The sequence below is a fragment of the Schistocerca gregaria genome, chromosome 11 (assembly GCF_023897955.1).
Source record: "Schistocerca gregaria isolate iqSchGreg1 chromosome 11, iqSchGreg1.2, whole genome shotgun sequence".
In the NCBI taxonomy this organism is placed as follows: domain Eukaryota; kingdom Metazoa; phylum Arthropoda; class Insecta; order Orthoptera; family Acrididae; genus Schistocerca; species Schistocerca gregaria.
The window spans coordinates 97,026,946-97,044,871 of NC_064930.1; positions in this window are offsets into that span (position 1 = coordinate 97,026,946).

Below are 17,926 nucleotides of genomic sequence, written 5' to 3' on the forward strand. Positions count from 1 at the left end.
ACCGGGCAATAAGGAGTAGCTTAACTTGGGTGGGCGGACGAGAATCGGTGTACTCAAAGATGTACGGCTGTGTGGTCATCTCTCAAGACATTCAGAATTCCCAGCTGTCGGCCGAAACCGGGCAATACGGAGTAGCTTAACTTGGGTGGGCGGACGAGAATCGGTGTACTCTAAGAGGTACACCCCTGTGGTCATCTCTCCAGGCATACAGAATTGACAGCTGTCAGCCGAAACCAGGCAATATGGAGTAGCTTAACTTGGGTGGGCGGACGAGAATAGGTGTACTCAAAGAGGTACGGCCGTGTGGTCATCTCTCCAGACATAGAGAATTGGCAGCTGTCGGCCGAAACCGGGCGAAACGGAAAAGCTTAACTTGGGTGGGCAGACGAGAATCGGTGTACTCAAAGATGTACGGCCGTGTGGTCATCTCTCCAGACCTACAGAATTCACAGCTGTCGGCCGAAACCGGGCAATACGGAGTAGCTTAACATGGGTGGGCAGATGAGAATCAGGGTACTCAAAGATATACGGTCGTGTGGTCATCTCTCCAGACATACAGAAATCACAGCTGTCGCCCGAAACCGGGCAATACGGAGTAGCTTAACTTGGGTGGGCGGACGAGAATCGGTGTACTCTAAGAGGTACGGCCGTGTGGTCATCTCCACAGGCATACAGAATTGACAGCTGTCACCCGAAACCGGGCAATACGGAGTAGCTTAACTTGGGTGGGCGGACGAGGATCGGTGTACTCAAAGGTGTACGGCTGTGTGGTCATCTCTCTAGACATACAGAATTGACAGCTGTCGGCCGAAACCGGGCATTACGGAATAGCTTAACTTGGGTGGGCGGACGAGAATCGGTGTACTCAAAAAAGTACGGCCATGTGGTCACATCTCAAGACATACAGAATTCACAGCTGTCGGCCGAAACCGGGCGATACGGAGTAGCATAACTTAGGTGGGCGAACGAGAATCGGAGTACTCAAAGATGTACGGCCATGTGGTCATCTCTCCAGACATACAGAATTCACAGTTGTCGGCCGAAACCGGGCAATGCGGAGTAGCTTAACTTGGGTGGGCGGAGGAGTATCGGTGTACTCAAAGATGTACGGCCGTGTGGTCATCTCTCCAGACATACAGAATTCACAGCTGTCGGCCGAAACCGGGCAATACGGAGTAGCTTAACTTGGGTGGGCGGACGAGAATCGGTGTACTCAAAGAGGTACGGCCGTGTGGTCATCTCTCAAGATTTACGGAATTGATAGCTTTCAGCCGAAACCGATCAATACCGAGTAGCTTAACTTGGGTGGGCGGGCGAGGATCGGTGTACTCAAAGAGGTACGGCCGTGTGGTCATCTTTCCAGACATACAGAATTGACAGCTGTCGGCCGAAACCGGGCAATACGGAGTAGCTTAACTTAGGTGGGAGGACGAGAATCGGTGTACTCAAAGAGGTACGGCCGTGTGGTCATCTCTCCAGGCATACAGAATTGACAGCTGTCAGCCGAAACCAGGCAATATGGAGTAGCTTAACTTGGGTGGGCAGACGAGAATCGGTGTACTCAAAGAGGTACGGCTGTGTGGTCATCTCTCCAGACATACAGAATTGACAGCTGTCGGCCGAAACCGGGCAATACGGAGTAGCTGAACTAGGGTGGGCGGAGGAGAATCGGTGTACTCAAAGATGAACGGCCGTGTGGTCATCTCTCCAGATTTACGGAATTGACAGCTTTCAGCCAAAACCGATCAATACCGAGTAGCTGAACTTGGGTGGGCGGGCGAGGATCGGTGTACTCAAAGAGGTACGGCCGTGTGGTCATCTCTCCAGACATACAGAATTGACAGCTGTTGGCCGAAACCGGGCAATACGGAGTAGCTTATCTTGGGTGGGCAGACGAGAATCGGTGTACTCAAAGAGGTACGTCCGTGTGGTCATCTCTCCAGGCATACAGAATTGACAGCTGTCAGCCGAAACCAGGCAATATGGAGTAGCTTAACTTGGGTGGGCAGACGAGAATCGGTGTACTCAAAGAGGTACGGCTGTGTGGTCATCTCTCCAGACATACAGAATTGACAGCTGTCGGCCGAAACCGGGCAATACGGAGTAGCTTACCTTGGGTGGGGAGACGAGAATCGGTGTACTCAAAGAGGTACAGCCGTGTGGTCATCTTTCCAGACATACAGAATTCACAGCTGTCGGCCGAAACCGGTCAATACGGAGTAGCTTAACTTGGGTGGGTGGGCGAGAATCGGTTTACTCAAAGAGGTACGGCCTTGTGGTCATCTCTCCAGACATACAGAATTCACAGCTGTCGGCCGAAACCGGGCAATACGGAGTAGCTTAACTTGGGTGGGCAGACGAGAATCGGTGTACACAAAGAGGTACGGCCGTGTGGTCATCTCTCCAGACATACAGAATTCACAGCTGTCATCCGAAACCGTTCAATGCGGAGTGGCTTAACTTGGATGGGAGGATGAGAATCGGTGTACTCAAAGATATACGGCCGTGTGGTCATCTCTCCAGACATACAGAATTTACAGCTGTCGGCCGAAACCGGGCAATACGGAGTAGCTTAACTTGGGTGGGCAGACGAGAATCGGTGTACTCCAAGAGGTACGGCCATGTGACGACAGCTGTCAGCCGAGAAAAGGCATATGGATTAGCTTAACTTGGGTGGGCAGACGAGAATCGGTGTACTCAAAGAGGTACGGCCGTGTGGTCATCTCTCCAGACATACAGAATTCACAGCTGTCACCCGAAACCAGGCAATACGGAGTAGCTTAACTTGGGTGGGCGGACGAGAATCGGTGTACTCAAAGATGTACGGCCGTGTGGTCATCTCTCAAGACATACAGAATTCCCAGCTGTCGGCCGAAACCGGGCAATACGGAGTAGCTTATCTTGGGTGGGCGGACGAGAATCGGTGTACTCTAAGAGGTACACCCCTGTGGTCATCTCTCCAGGCATACAGAATTGACAGCTGTCAGCCGAAACCAGGCAATATGGAGTAGCTTAACTTGGGTGGGCGGACGAGAATAGGTGTACTCAAAGAGGTACGGCCGTGTGGTCATCTCTCCAGACATAGAGAATTGGCAGCTGTCGGCCGAAACCGGGCGAAACGGAAAAGCTTAACTTGGGTGGGCAGACGAGAATCGGTGTACTCAAAGATGTACGGCCGTGTGGTCATCTCTCCAGACCTACAGAATTCACAGCTGTCGGCCGAAACCGGGCAATACGGAGTAGCTTAACATGGGTGGGCAGATGAGAATCGGTGTACTCAAAGATATACGGTCGTGTGGTCATCTCTCCAGACATACAGAATTCACAGCTGTCGCCCGAAACCGGGCAATACGGAGTAGCTTAACTTGGGTGGGCGGACGAGAACCGGTGTACTCTAAGAGGTACGGCCGTGTGGTCATCTCCACAGGCATACAGAATTGACAAATGTCACCCGAAACCGGGCAATACGGAGTAGCTTAACTTGGGTGGGCGGACGAGAATCGGTGTACCCAAAGGTGTACGGCTGTGTGGTCATCTCTCTAGACATACAGAATTGACAGCTGTCGGCCGAAACCGGGCATTACGGAGTAGCTTAACTTGGGTGGGCGGACGAGAATCGGTGTACTCAAAAAAGTACGGCCATGTGGTCACATCTCAAGACATACAGAATTCACAGCTGTCGGCCGAAACCGGGCGATACGGAGTAGCATAACTTAGGTGGGCGAACGAGAATCGGAGTACTCAAAGATGTACGGCCATGTGGTCATCTCTCCAGACATACAGAATTCACAGTTGTCGGCCGAAACCGGGCAATACGGAGTAGCTTAACTTGGGTGGGCGGATGAGGATCGGTGTACTCAAAGAGGTACGGCAGTGTGGTCATCTCTCAAGACATACAGAATTGACAGCTGTCGGCCGAAACCGGGCAGTATGGAGTAGCTTAACTTGGGTATGCAGAAGAGAATCGGTTTACTCAAAGAGGTACGGCCGTGTGGTCATCTCTCCAGACATACAGAATTGACAGCTGTCGGCCGAAACCGGGCAATACGGAGTAGCTTAACTTGGGTGGGCGGACGAGAATCAGTGTACTCAAAGAGGTACGCCCGTGTGGTCATCTCTCCAGATATACAGAATTGACAGCTGTCGGCCGAAACCGGGCAATATGGAGTAGCTTAACTTGGGTGGGCATACGAGAATCGGTGTACTCAAAGAGGTACGGCCGTGTGGTCATCTCTCCAGACATACAGAATTCATAGCTGTCGGCTGAAACCGGGATACGGAGTAGCTTAACTTGGGTGGGATTACGAGAATCGGTGTACTCAAAGAGGTACGGCCGTGTGGTCATCTCTCCAGACATACAGAATTCACAGCTGTCGGCTGAAACTAGGCAATACGGAGTAGCTTAACTTGGGTGGGCGGGCGAGAATCGGTGTACTCAAAGAGGTACGGCCGTGTGGTCATCTCTCCAGACATATAGTATTCACAGCTATCGGCCGAAACCGGGCAATACGGAGTAGCTTAACTTGGGTGGGCGGACGAGAATCGGTGTACTCAAAGAGGTACGGCCGTTTGGTCATCTCTCCAGACAGACAGAATTCACAGCTGTCGGCCAAAACCGGGCAATACGGAGTAGCTTAATTTGGCTGGGCAGACGAGAATCGGTGTACTCAAAGAGGTACGGCCGTGTGGTCATCTCTCCAGACATACAGAATTCACAGCTGTCGGCCGAAACCGGGCAACACGGAGTAGCTTAACTTGGTTGGGTGGGCGAGAATCTATTTACTCAAAGAGGTACGGCCTTGTGGTCATCTCTCCAGACATACAGAATTCACAGCTGTCGGCCGAAACCGGGCAATACGGAGTAGCTTACCTTGGGTGGGCAGACGAGAATCGGTGTACTCAAAGAGGTACGGCCGTGTCGTCATCTCTCCAGACATACAGAATTCACAGCTGTCGGCCGAAACCGTTCAATACGGAGTAGCTTAACTTGGGTGGGCGGATGAGAATCGGTGTACTCAAAGATATACGGCCGTGTGGTCATCTCTCCAGACATACAGAATTCACAGCAGTCGCCTGAAACCGGGCAATACGGAGTAGCTTAACTTGGGTGGGCGGACGAGAATCGGTGTACTCTAAGAGGTACGCCCGTGTGGTCATCTCTCCAGGCATACAGAATTGACAGTTGTCAGCCGAAACCAGGCAATATGGAGTAGCTTAACTTGGGTGGGCAGACGAGAATCGGTGTACTAAAAGAGGTACGGCCGTGTGGTCATCTCTCCACACATACAGAATTTACAGCTGTCGGCCGAAACCGGGCAATACGGAGTAGCTTAACTTGGGTGGGCGGACGAGAATCGGTGTACTCTAAGAGGTACACCCGTGTGGTCATCTCTCCAGGCATACAGAATTGACAGCTCGCAGCCGAAACCAGGCAATATGGAGTAGCTTAACTTGGGTGGGCAGACGAGAATCGGTGTACTCAAAGATGTACGGCCGTGTGGTCATCTCTCCAGATTTACGGAATTGATAGCTTTCAGCCGAAACCGATCAATACCGAGTAGCTTAACTTGGGTGGGCGGGCGAGGATCCGTGTACTCAAAGAGGTACGGCAGTGTGGTCATCTATCCAGACCTACAGAATTCACAGCTGTCGGCCGAAACCGGGCAATACATAGTAGCTTAACTTGGGTGGGCGGACGACAATCGGTATACTCAAAGAGGTACGGCCGTGTGGTCATCTCTCCAGATTTACGGAATTGATAGCTTTCAGCCGAAACCGATCAATACGGAGTAGCTTAACTTGGGTGGGCGGGCGAGGATCGGTGTACTCAAAGAGGTACGGCCGTGTGGTCATCTCTCCAGACATACAGAATTGACAGCTGTCGGCCGAAACCGGGCAATACGGAGTAGCTTAACTTGGGTGGGCAGACGAGAATCGGTGTACTCAAAGAGGTACGGCTGTGTGGTCATCTCTCCAGGCATACAGAATTGACAGCTGTCAGCCGAAACCAGGCAATATGGAGTAACTTAACTTGGGTGGGCAGACGAGAATCGGTGTACTCAAAGAGGTACGGCTGTGTGGTCATCTCTCCAGACATACCGAATTGACAGCTGTCGGCCGAAACCGGGCAATACGGAGTAACTTAACTTGGGTGGGCGGATGAGAATCGGTGTACTCAAAGAGGTACGGCAGTGTGGTCATCTCTCAAGACATACAGAATTGACAGCTGTCGGCCTAAACCGGGCAATACGGAGTAGCTTAACTTGGGTGGGCAGACGAGAATCGGTTTACTCAAAGAGGTACGGCCATGTGGTCATCTCTCCAGACATATAGAATTGAGAGCTGTCGGCCGAAACAGGGCAATACGGAGTAGCTTAACTTGGGTGGGCGGACGAGAATCAGTGTACTCAAAGAGGTACGGCCGTGTGGTCATCTCTCCAGATATACAGAATTGACAGCTGTCGGCCGAAACCGGGCAATACGGAGTAGCTTAACTTGGGTGGGCGGACGAGAATCGGTATACTCAAAGAGGTACGGCCGTGTGGTCATCTCTCCAGACATATAGTATTCACAGCTATCGGCCGAAACCGGGCAATACGGAGTAGCTTAACTTGGGTGGGCAGACGAGAATCGGTGTACTCAAAGAGGTACGGCCGTGTGGTCATCTCTCCAGACATACAGAATTCACAGCTGTCGGCCGAAACCGGGCAATACGGAGTAGCTTAATTTGGCTGGGCAGACGAGAATCGGTGTACTCAAAGAGGTACGGCCGTGTGGTCATCTCTCCAGACATACAGAATTCACAGCTGTCGGCCGAAACCGGGCAATACGGAGTAGCTTATCTTGGGTGGGTGGGAGAGAATCGGTTTACTCAAGGAGGTACGGCCTTGTGGCCATCTCTCCAGACATACAGAATTCACAGCTGTCGGCCGAAACCGGGCAATACGGAGTAGCTTAACTTGGGTGGGCAGACGAGAATCGGTGTACTCAAAGATGTACGGCCGTGTGGTCATCTCTCCAGACATACAGAATTCACAGCTGTCATCCGAAACCGTTCAATACGGAGTAGCTTAACTTGGGTGGGCGGATGAGAATCGGTGTACTCAAAGATATACGGCCGTGTGGTCATCTCTCCAGACATACAGAATTCACAGCAGTCGCCCGAAACCGGGCAATATGGAGTAGCTTAACTTGGGTGGGCGGACGAGTGTCGGTGTACTCTAAGAGGTACGCCCGTGTGGTCATCTCTCCAGGCATACAGAATTGACAGCTGTCAGCCGAAACCAGGCAATATGGAGTAGCTTAACTTGGGTGGGCAGACGAGAATCGTTGTACTCAAAGAGGTACGGCCGTGTGGTCATCTCTCCACACATACAGAATTTACAGCTGTCGGCCGAAACCGGGCAATACGGAGTAGCTTAACTTGGGTGCGCAGACGAGAATCGGTGTACTCCAAGAGGTACAGCCGTGTGACGACAGCTGTCAGCCGAAAAAAGGCATATGGATTAGCTTAACTTGGGTGGGCAGACGAGAATCGGTGTACTCAAAGAGGTACGGCCGTGTGGTCATCTCTCCAGACATACAGAATTCACAGCTGTCACCCGAAACAGGGCAATTCGGAGTAGCTTAACTTGGGTGGGCAGACGAGAATCGGTGTACTCAAAGATGTACGGCCATGTGGTCATCTCCCAAGACATACAGAATTCACAGCTGTCGGCCGAAACCGGGCAATACGGAGTAGCTTAACTTGGGTGGGCGGACGAGAATCGGTGTACTCTAAGAGGTACACCCGTGTGGTCATCTCTCCAGGCATACAGAATTGACAGCTGTCAGCCGAAACCAGGCAATATGGAGTAGCTTAACTTGGGTGGGCAGACGAGAATCGGTGTACTCAAAGAGGTACGGGCGTGTGGTCATCTCTCCAGACATACAGAATTGACAGCTGTCGGCCGAAACCGGGCAATACGCAGTAGCTTAATTTGGGTGGGCGGACGAGAATCGGTGTACTCAAAGAGGTACGGCCGTGTGGTCATCTCTCCAGACATAGAGAATTGGCAGCTGTCGGCCGAAACCGGGCGAAACGGAAAAGCTTAACTTGGGTGGGCAGACGAGAATCGGTGTACTCAAAGATGTACGGCCGTGTGGTCATCTCTCCAGACCTACAGAATTCACAGCTGTCGGCCGAAACCGGGCAATACGGAGTAGCTTAACATGGGTGGGCAGATGAGTATCGGAGTACTCAAAGATATACGGCCGTGTGGTCATCTCTCCAGACATACAGAATTCACAGCTGTCGCCCGAAACCGGGCAATACGGAGTAGCTTAACTTGGGTGGGCGGACGAGAATCGGTGTACCCTAAGAGGTACGGCCGTGTGGTCATCTCCACAGGCATACAGAATTGACAGCTGTCACCCGAAACCGGGCAATACGGAGTAGCTTAACTTGGGTGGGCGGACGAGAATCGGTGTACTCAAAGGTGTACGGCTGTGTGGTCATCTCTCTAGACATACAGAATTGACAGCTGTCGGCCGAAACCGGGCATTACGGAGTAGCTTAACTTGGGTGGGCGGACGAGAATCGGTGTACTCAAAAAAGTACGGCCATGTGGTCACATATCAAGACATACAGAATTCACAGCTGTCGGCCGAAACCGGGCAATACGGAGTAGCTTAACTTTGGTGGGCGGACGAGAATCAGTGTACTCAAAGAGGTACGCCCGTGTGGTCATCTCTCCAGATACACAGAATTGACAGCTGTCGGCCGAAACCGGGCAATACGGAGTAGCTTAACTTGGGTGGGCGTACGAGAATCGGTGTACTCAAAGAGGTACGGCCGTGTGGTCATCTCTCCAGACATACAGAATTCATAGCTGTCGGCTGAAACCGGGCAATACGGAGTAGCTTAACTTGGGTGGGCTTACGAGAATAGGTGTACTCAAACAGGTACGGCCGTGTGGTCATCTCTCCAGACATACAGAATTCACAGCTGTCGGCTGAAACTAGGCAATACGGAGTAGCTTAACTTGGGTGGGCGGGCGAGAATCGGTGTACTCAAAGAGTTACGGCCGTTTGGTCATCTCTCCAGACATACAGAATTCACAGCTGTCGGCCGAAACCGGGCAATACGGAGTAGCTTAATTTGGCTGGGCAGACGAGAATCGGTGTGCTCAAAGAGGTACTGCCGTGTGGTCATCTCTCCAGACATACAGAATTCACAGCTGTCGGCCGAAACCGGGCAATACGGAGTAGCTTACCTTGGGTGGGCAGACGAGAATCGGTGTACTCAAAGATGTACGGCCGTGTGGTCATCTCTCCAGACCTACAGAATTCACAGCTGTCGGCCGAAACCGGGCAATACGGAGTAGCTTAACATGGGTGGGCAGATGAGAATCGGTGTACTCAAAGATATACGGCCGTGTGGTCATCTCTCCAGACATACAGAATTCACAGCTGTCGCCCGAAACCGGGCAATACGGAGTAGCTTAACTTGGGTGGGCGGACGAGAATCGGTGTACTCTAAGAGGTACGGCCGTGTGGTCATCTCCACAGGCATACAGAATTGACAGCTGTCACCCGAAACCGGGCAATACGGAGTAGCTTAACTTGGGTGGGCGGACGAGAATCGGTGTACTCAAAGGTGTACGGCTGTGTGGTCATCTCTCTAGACATACAGAATTGACAGCTGTCGGCCGAAACCGGGCATTACGGAGTAGCTTAACTTGGGTGGGCGGACGAGAATAGGTGTACTCAAAAAAGTACGGCCATGTGGTCACATATCAAGACATACAGAATTCACAGCTGTCGGCCGAAACCGGGCAATACGGAGTAGCTTAATTTGGCTGGGCAGACGAGAATCGGTGTGCTCAAAGAGGTACGGCCGTGTGGTCATCTCTCCAGACATACAGAATTCACAGCTGTCGGCCGAAACCGGGCAATACGGAGTAGCTTAACTTGGGTGGGTGGGCGAGAATCGGTTTACTCAAAGAGGTACGGCCTTGTGGTCATCTCTCCAGACATACAGAATTCACAGCTGTCGGCCGAAACCGGGCAATACGGAGTAGCTTACCTTGGGTGGGCAGACGAGAATCGGTGTACTCAAAGAGGTACGCCCGTGTGGTCATCTCTCCAGGCATACAGAATTCACAGCTGTCGGCCGAAACCGTTTAATACGGAGTAGCTTAACTTGGGTGGGCGGATGAGAATCGGTGTACTCAAAGATATACGGCCGTGTGGTCATCTCTCCAGACATACAGAATTTACAGCAGTCGCCCGAAACCGGGCAATACGGAGTAGCTTAACTTGGATGGGCGGACGAGAATCGGTGTACTCTAAGAGGTACGCCCGTGTGGTCATCTCTCCAGGCATACAGAATTGACAGCTGTCAGCCGAAACCAGGCAATATGGAGTAGCTTAACTTGGGTGGGCAGACGAGAATCGGTGTACTCAAAGAGGTACGGCCGTGTGGTCATCTCTCCACACATACAGAATTTACAGCTGTCGGCCTAAACCGGGCAATACGGAGTAGCTTACCTTGGGTGGGCGGGCGAGGATCGGTGTACTCAAAGAGGTACGGCCGTGTGGTCATCTCTCCAGACCTACAGAATTCACAGCTGTCGGCCGAAACCGGGCAATACATAGTAGCTTAACTTGGGTGGGCGGACGAGAATCGGTGTACTCAAAGAGGTACGGCCGTGTGGTCATCTCTCCAGATTTACGGAATTGATAGCTTTCAGCCGAAACCGATCAATACGGAGTAGCTTAACTTGGGTGGGCGGGCGAGGATCAGTGTACTCAAAGAGGTACGGCCGTGTGGTCATCTCTCCAGACATACAGAATTGACAGCTGTCGGCCGAAACCGGGCAATACGGAGTAGCTTAACTTGGGTGGGCAGACGAGAATCAGTGTACTCAAAGAGGTACGGCTGTGTGGTCATCTCTCCAGGCATACAGAATTGACAGCTGACAGCCGAAACCAGGCAATATGGAGTAACTTAATTTGGGTGGGCAGACGAGAATCGGTGTACTCAAAGAGGTACGGCTGTGTGGTCATCTCTCCAGACATACAGAATTGACAGCTGTCGGCCGAAACCGGGCAATACGGAGTAGCTTAACTTGGGTGCGCCGACGAGAATCGGTGTACTCAAAAAAGTACGGCCATGTGGTCCCATCTCAAGACATACAGAATTCACAGCTGTCGGCTGAAACCGGGCAATACGTAGTAGCATAACTTGGGTGGGCGGACGAGAATCGGAGTACTCAAAGGTGTACGGCCGTGTGGTCATCTCTCCAGACATACAGAATTCACAGTTGTCGGCCGAAACCGGGCAATACGGAGTAGCTTAACTTGGGTGGGCGGATGAGAATCGGTGTACTCAAAGAGGTACGGCAGTGTGGTCATCTCTCAAGACATACAGAATTGACAGCTGTCGGCCGAAACCGGGCAATACGGAGTAGCTTAACTTGGGTGGGCAGAAGAGAATCGGTGTACTCAAAGAGGTACGGCCGTGTGGTCATCTCTCCAGACATACAGAATTGACAGCTGTCGGAGTAGCTTAACTTGGGTGAGCGGACGAGAATCAGTGTACTCAAAGATGTACGGCCGTGTGGTCATCTCTCCAGATATACAGAATTCACAGCTGTCGGCCGAAACCGGGCAATACGGAGTAGCTTAACTTGGGTGGGCGTACGAGAATCGGTGTACTCAAAGAGGTACGGCCGTGTGGTCATCTCTCCAGACATACAGAATTCATAGCTGTCGGCTGAAACCGGGCAATACGGAGTAGCTTAACTTGGGTGGGCTTACGAGAATCGGTGCACTCAAAGAGGTACGGCCGTGTGGTCATCTCTCCAGACATACAGAATTCACAGCTGTCGGCTGAAACTAGGCAATACGGAGTAGCTTAACTTGGGTGGGCGGACGAGAATCGGTGTACTCAAAGAGGTACGGCCGTGTGGTAATCTCTCCAGACATACAGAATTGACAGCTGTCGGTCTAAACTGGGCAATACGGAGTAGCTTAATTCGGGTGGGCGGACGAGAATCGGAGTACTCAAAGATGAACGGCTGTGTGGTCCTCTCTCCAGAGATACAGAATTGACAGCTGTCGGCCGAAACTGGGCAATACGGAGTAGCTTAACTTGGGTGGGCGGACGAGAATCGGTGTACTCAAAGAGGTACGGCCGTGTGGTCATCTCTCCAGATATACAGAATTGACAGCTGTCGGCCGAAACCGGGCAATACGGAGTAGCTTAACTTGGGTGGGCGGACGAGAATCGGTGTACTCAAAGAGGTACGGCCGTGTGGTCATCTCTCCAGACATACAGAATTCATAGCTGTCAGCTGAAACCGGGCAATACGGAGTAGATTAACTTGGGTGGGCGGACGAGAATCGGTGTACTCAAAGAGGTACGGCCGTGTGATCATCTCTCCAGACATACAGAATTCACAGCTGTCAGCTGAAACCGGGCAATATGGAGTAGCTTAATTTGGGTGGGCGGACGAGAATCGGTGTACTCAAAGATGTACGGCTGTGTGGTCATCTCTCCAGAGATACAGAATTGACAGCTGTCGGCCGAAACCGGGCAATACGGAGTAGCTTAACTTGGGTGGGCGGACGAGAATCGGTGTACTCAAAGAGGTACGGCGTGTGGTCATCTCTCCAGATATACAGAATTGATAGCTGTCGGCCGAAACCGGGCAATACGGAGTAGCTTAACTTGGGTGGGCGGACGAGAATCGGTGTACTCAAAGAGGTACGGCCGTGTTGTCATCTCTCCAGACATACAGAATTCATAGCTGTCGGCTGAAACCGGGCAATACGGAGTAGCTTAACTTGGGTGGGCGGACGAGAATCGGTGTACTCAAAGAGGTACGGCCGTGTGGTCATCTCTCCAGACATACAGAATTCACAGCTGTCAGCTGAATCCGGGCAATACGGAGTAGCTTAATTTGGGTGGGCGGACGAGAATCGGTGTACTCAAAGAGGTACGGCCGTGTGGTCATCTCTCCAGACATATAGAATTCACAGCTGTCGGTCGAAGCCGGGCAATACGGAGTAGCTTAACTTGGGTGGGCGGACGAGAATCGGTGTACTCAAAGAGGTACGGCTGTGTGGTCATCTCTCCAGACATACAGAATTGACAGCTGTCGGCCGAAACCGGGCAATACGGATTAGCTTAATTTGGCTGGGCAGACGAGAATCGGTGTACTCAAAGAGGTACGGCCTTGTGGTCATCTCTCCAGACATTCAGAATTCACAGCTGTCGTCCGAAACCGGGCAATACGGAGTAGCTTAACTTGGGTGGGCAGACGAGAATCGGTGTACTCAAAGAGGTACGACCGTGTGGTCATCTCTCCAGACATACAGAATTCACAGCTGTCGGCCGAAACCGGGCAATACGGAGTAGCTTAACTTGGGTGGGCGGACGCTAATCGGTGTACACAAAGATGTACGGCCGTGTGGTCATCTCTCCAGACATTCAGAATTCACAGCTGTCCGCCGAAACCGGGCAATATTTTATGCGAGGATGGTTGCCCTGGACTACGTACGATGCGGCAATGAAACTATATGTGCAAGTGGTGGTGGTGACCTGTTGGTCTGTTTCTACTGCTCGCTATTCTTTTACGCCCTTGATTGGATTCAGGAGTGGATATTGCCGCTAAACTGGAGGCACAAGATTTTTTGGAAAATGCCCACAATGCAGAAATATCTCGTGTCGGCATTTAAATGAGAAACTGAAAGGTGCTGTCCTATTTGCCTTGACAGTTTTCAAGTGCTTCTGGCCATAAATGTGAGTGTAGTCGTGAAAGTGGTAAATGCAATCAACTTCTGTAGTATCGGCATAACCGTATTCGTCGTAGCTCTGTTACGGAGAGCACAGGTGTTTCTTCCTTTCACGGCAGTAGCAGGCAGTGGGTGTTGGGCGGTCTGGCTGTGTACTCGGCTGGAAACTGGCGTTCCGTGTGGTGGAGAGAACATTAGCTCAGGGGGATTTTGTACTAACGTAGTTCGAGTAATGAAAAAATGTTTATGGAGGAGCAGGGGATTAGTGTTTAACGTCCCGTCGACAACGAGGTCATTAGAGGCGGAGCGCAAGCTGGGCCTAGGGAAAGACGGGGAAGGAAATCGGCCGTGCCCTTTCAAAGGATCCATCCCGGCATTTGCCTGAAGCGATTTAGGGAAATGAGGGAAAACCTAAATCAGGTTGGCCGGAGGCGGGATTGAACCGTCGTCCTCCCGAATGCGAGTCCAGTGTGCTAACCACTGCACCACCTCGGTCGGTGAAAACATGTTTATATTTCATATACTTGTAACTGTGTAGTTTTTTATTAATATGACATTGCGTATGGCTGGAGTTTGGAGCAGAAATTTTGTAACGCAGCATAACGTTTTGTCTCATAAGTGGAACAACTGTTATCGAAGTAATGTGTAGTGTTGGTATACCGTGTACTGCCATTAGATAGATGTAACGTGTTGTGATGCAACTGCGAAATTAGTGGCAGACCCGGAGAAAATATCTTTGTAATATCGTGACATTAACTGGCAGCTGAACGCTGGTGTCTGCAATCACGGCTGAATTTCAAACTGTTGAGTAGAACTTCTAACAACCACACCACAACAAAGGTCAAAATTTAATAATGATTGTGGTGTTGCTCACGCTGCTAAATACTGCATTTTCGGGCAACAACAAAGTTATTATGTGGCAGGTGTCCTTAGAGCACAGTTAATAAAGTCATTTCATGTAATAATGAAAAAATTAGGCACTCATCTTTTCGTGTTTCCCACGCTGGTCTCGTTGTAAAATCGTGGCTCTGTCGTTGAAAATCTAGGTGGTGATGATTCGGAGATCGGATGCAAAGAGGCCTAGGTTTTATTCTGCGATATTCAAAAGTTTTGTAGATACACTTCACAAACCATTGTTGAAGATTACACTTCTGCAGCACAACGGCGATGTAAAAAAAAAGTAATCAGCACTCCGAATTTAAGTTAGACTTCTTTTTTATTACTTTTGCTGCAATATCATGTAACACAAGAAACATCACAATACAAAACATACTTGAAAACATCTTCCTCACTGTTAAAGTTCACATTTTATATAAGTTGACTACAATATACGTCTTTTCAACGTGACGTCCAAGAGTCGACTTTTTCAAGGTGCGACTCTCTAACTAACTAGGAACCAACTAGTAATCGCTGACACGCCCAAAAATCGGAGTTACAAGTACGTCAAAGATCATGAGAGGTGGCAGAAGCCGCCTCTCATATTTCTATCTTACTCTGAGATATTCGATTTTCCTCTCTTAATTGCATGCGGTGACTAATTGCTATTCCTTCACACGCGCACTTCCCACGCAGCGTCTCTCGTCACCCGGGTCGTCCGGTGGCAGGTGGCCTCTGCTGACCTTGAGAGGGTATGAGGGAGTCGAGTGAATGCTTTCCAGACGCTTGGCTAGAGATTCCGTTACTTCACAGAAAACGCTTTCAGGCGGGCTACCAGCGAGGCGTCGGAGTGACTCATGTCCCCAGGCAGTGTTGGCGGGCAAATTGCCGCGTTTTCTGCCAAATCGTAACTGTGATTGACTTGCTCAGGGCATAGCTCCGTGACGTAGCAAAATCGGCGCAGAAACTGGCGTCAAGAATCTCCATTGGTGGAGTGGTAGTGCTTCGGCAATACAGTGGAATTTTCCGCCGGTTTTCGAGTTGCTGATTGGAACGTTTTAACCACGGCCACTGTTGTGGGGGCTGGAGTGTCCTGTGTTCGGTGCGTACGGGTGCTCTTGTGGTAGTCGGCTCTCGCCTTTCGGTCGGAGTAGCTTACAAGACCGAGCTCTCGCTGCTCTGGACAGCCTGCCTTACGTTGGCTGTCTAATATACTTTTATTTCATTGTAACTGTTTAACGAAGTTGCTGAAGTTTCGACTTCAACGTAACTTTCCGAGTACAGTTGGCAATTGAGCGTTCTGCGTACAAGAGGCCTATGTTGTCTGTCTTGAGCAGTTTTGGCTAAAGTTGACTGTACCGGAGTTACTGTGTGACTTCGCTTGTTAAAATCAACCACTGTACCGTCAGTGATTGTGTGGGGGGCCTTATTCGTCTCCCTCAGAGGCGCATTTGTGTTGCTAGGGAGTCTTTAGTCTGGAACAACCAGACCAGGATAATTTGTTTCGGGCATTATGATCAACACGATGGGACGTCGAAGCAACCAGCCATCGCCTCCGGTACGCCAGATTGTGTTCTTGCAGTTAAGAAGACAGCTTGGTAATGTATGTCCGCAGCACAGGCAGATAGGGATTTTGCTAGGTGATAATCAGAGCTCAGCAGGGCGCGCCTGTTTGTCTTTTCCAACTTTGTTTTGTCTTGGGTGTTCATTGTCTGAGTTCTCACTACTTTAGCAGCAATTAATGTTGGGTGGGCTGTGTGTGTCTCTTCAGATTCGAGTTGCAAGGAACTGGCTCCACATACCACATCGTCATAAATGTCACAATCTAGTTTAGGGACAACTTCACCTTCACAGCATTTATTTGGGTATCCAATTTGAGCCAATTTGATGTACTGTAAACGTTTCATGTGTTTTTGTTTATTATTTTGTGTTTAGTCTTAATAAATCATATTGTTATTTTGGACAGAAGTTTCATTCTGTTAATCGGTAGAGCAACCCTATCATTTCTCACTACGTTAATGAAACCTCCCTTTATTTAACTTATTTATCAAATTAAATTATTGCAGGTGCCAAACTCTTTTCTACTCCACTTGCAGGGTCGATTGTGGCCAGTTCGCGTTTCTTTTTAATCCATATGCAACATAAAACGTCGGAGTTAGAATAGGGGGGATTAGAGCATCATTTAAATACGTAGATTCTAGAAGAATTTTGTGTTAAATACAGTGCTAGCCCCGGCACCTCGCAATCATAGTGAGAAAAGACAGAATACACGTAAGAATAATATCATTGCAACATAAACATATCGATGTATCAAAGTACCTCTACATTAATGAAATCAAATCTGAATGTTGTCTCAGAAACGTGTTAACTACTTTACAGAAACACAGTAGAGTATTGCTGGTATCGAGAGGTTCAGCTGAGATGCCGTAACGGTTACGTAAGTCAAGTACCATTACAAACTGAAGCTCGAACCGTCAAACAGTGTTCCAAATTTTACATGGGAAGAGATAATCCCGATTTAGTTTGGGCGCACCTGTCGTGTGGCCGGTCTTTTCTCCGCCGCCGTGGCCGGACCGCCCCTCTACCGCCTGTTGATGCGCAGATTCGGTGTCCCCATTCTGCCTCCCGCCCCCCCACCTGCGAGTTTCCCCCCTCGGCGACTGCGCGGGCAGACTGACGCCACCTGTTGCTGCCTGCACGTGAATAACAGTGTTGCAAGCGTTTCTGCCTTACAGACAAGACCGAGTGTTTACATCGCCTTTCGTTACGTAGAGAGTAATCCATAACGTTGCAGGCACGCCGCTCTTCCCAGAAAGAACTGGTTCTTTGCTTTTCAATTTTGTCGATCACATTCGGATCTCGGAAATTTTCTTTGCTGTTTTCTCATGTTCTGATGTGCGTCGACCAACACTTATATATGCAAATCAGTGCCGTAAACTCTGCGCTCTGGTACCACGCCTGAAACGCATTTGCTCGGCACACGCCTGTCTAAGGCGTACTGTCTGATCCATCTCTGCTTCTCCCACTGATACCCACGCTGTTAGTGCTGCAGAGGAAATTTTAGTGCTGACTGCTCAGGTAGTCTGGAGTCTGTTTCCCGTCGCTATTGCTCGGCAGAACGATGTTCCCACCTTTCTTTGTATTCGTGTTTACGGCCATAATCAGTGACTCTCTAACGGTCTTGGGATCACTGATTTCTTGTTCTACCGCAACAGATTCGATAAGTTCGAGTCTCTTTGTTACCGGCAGGTCTAAGATGTTATCTTCA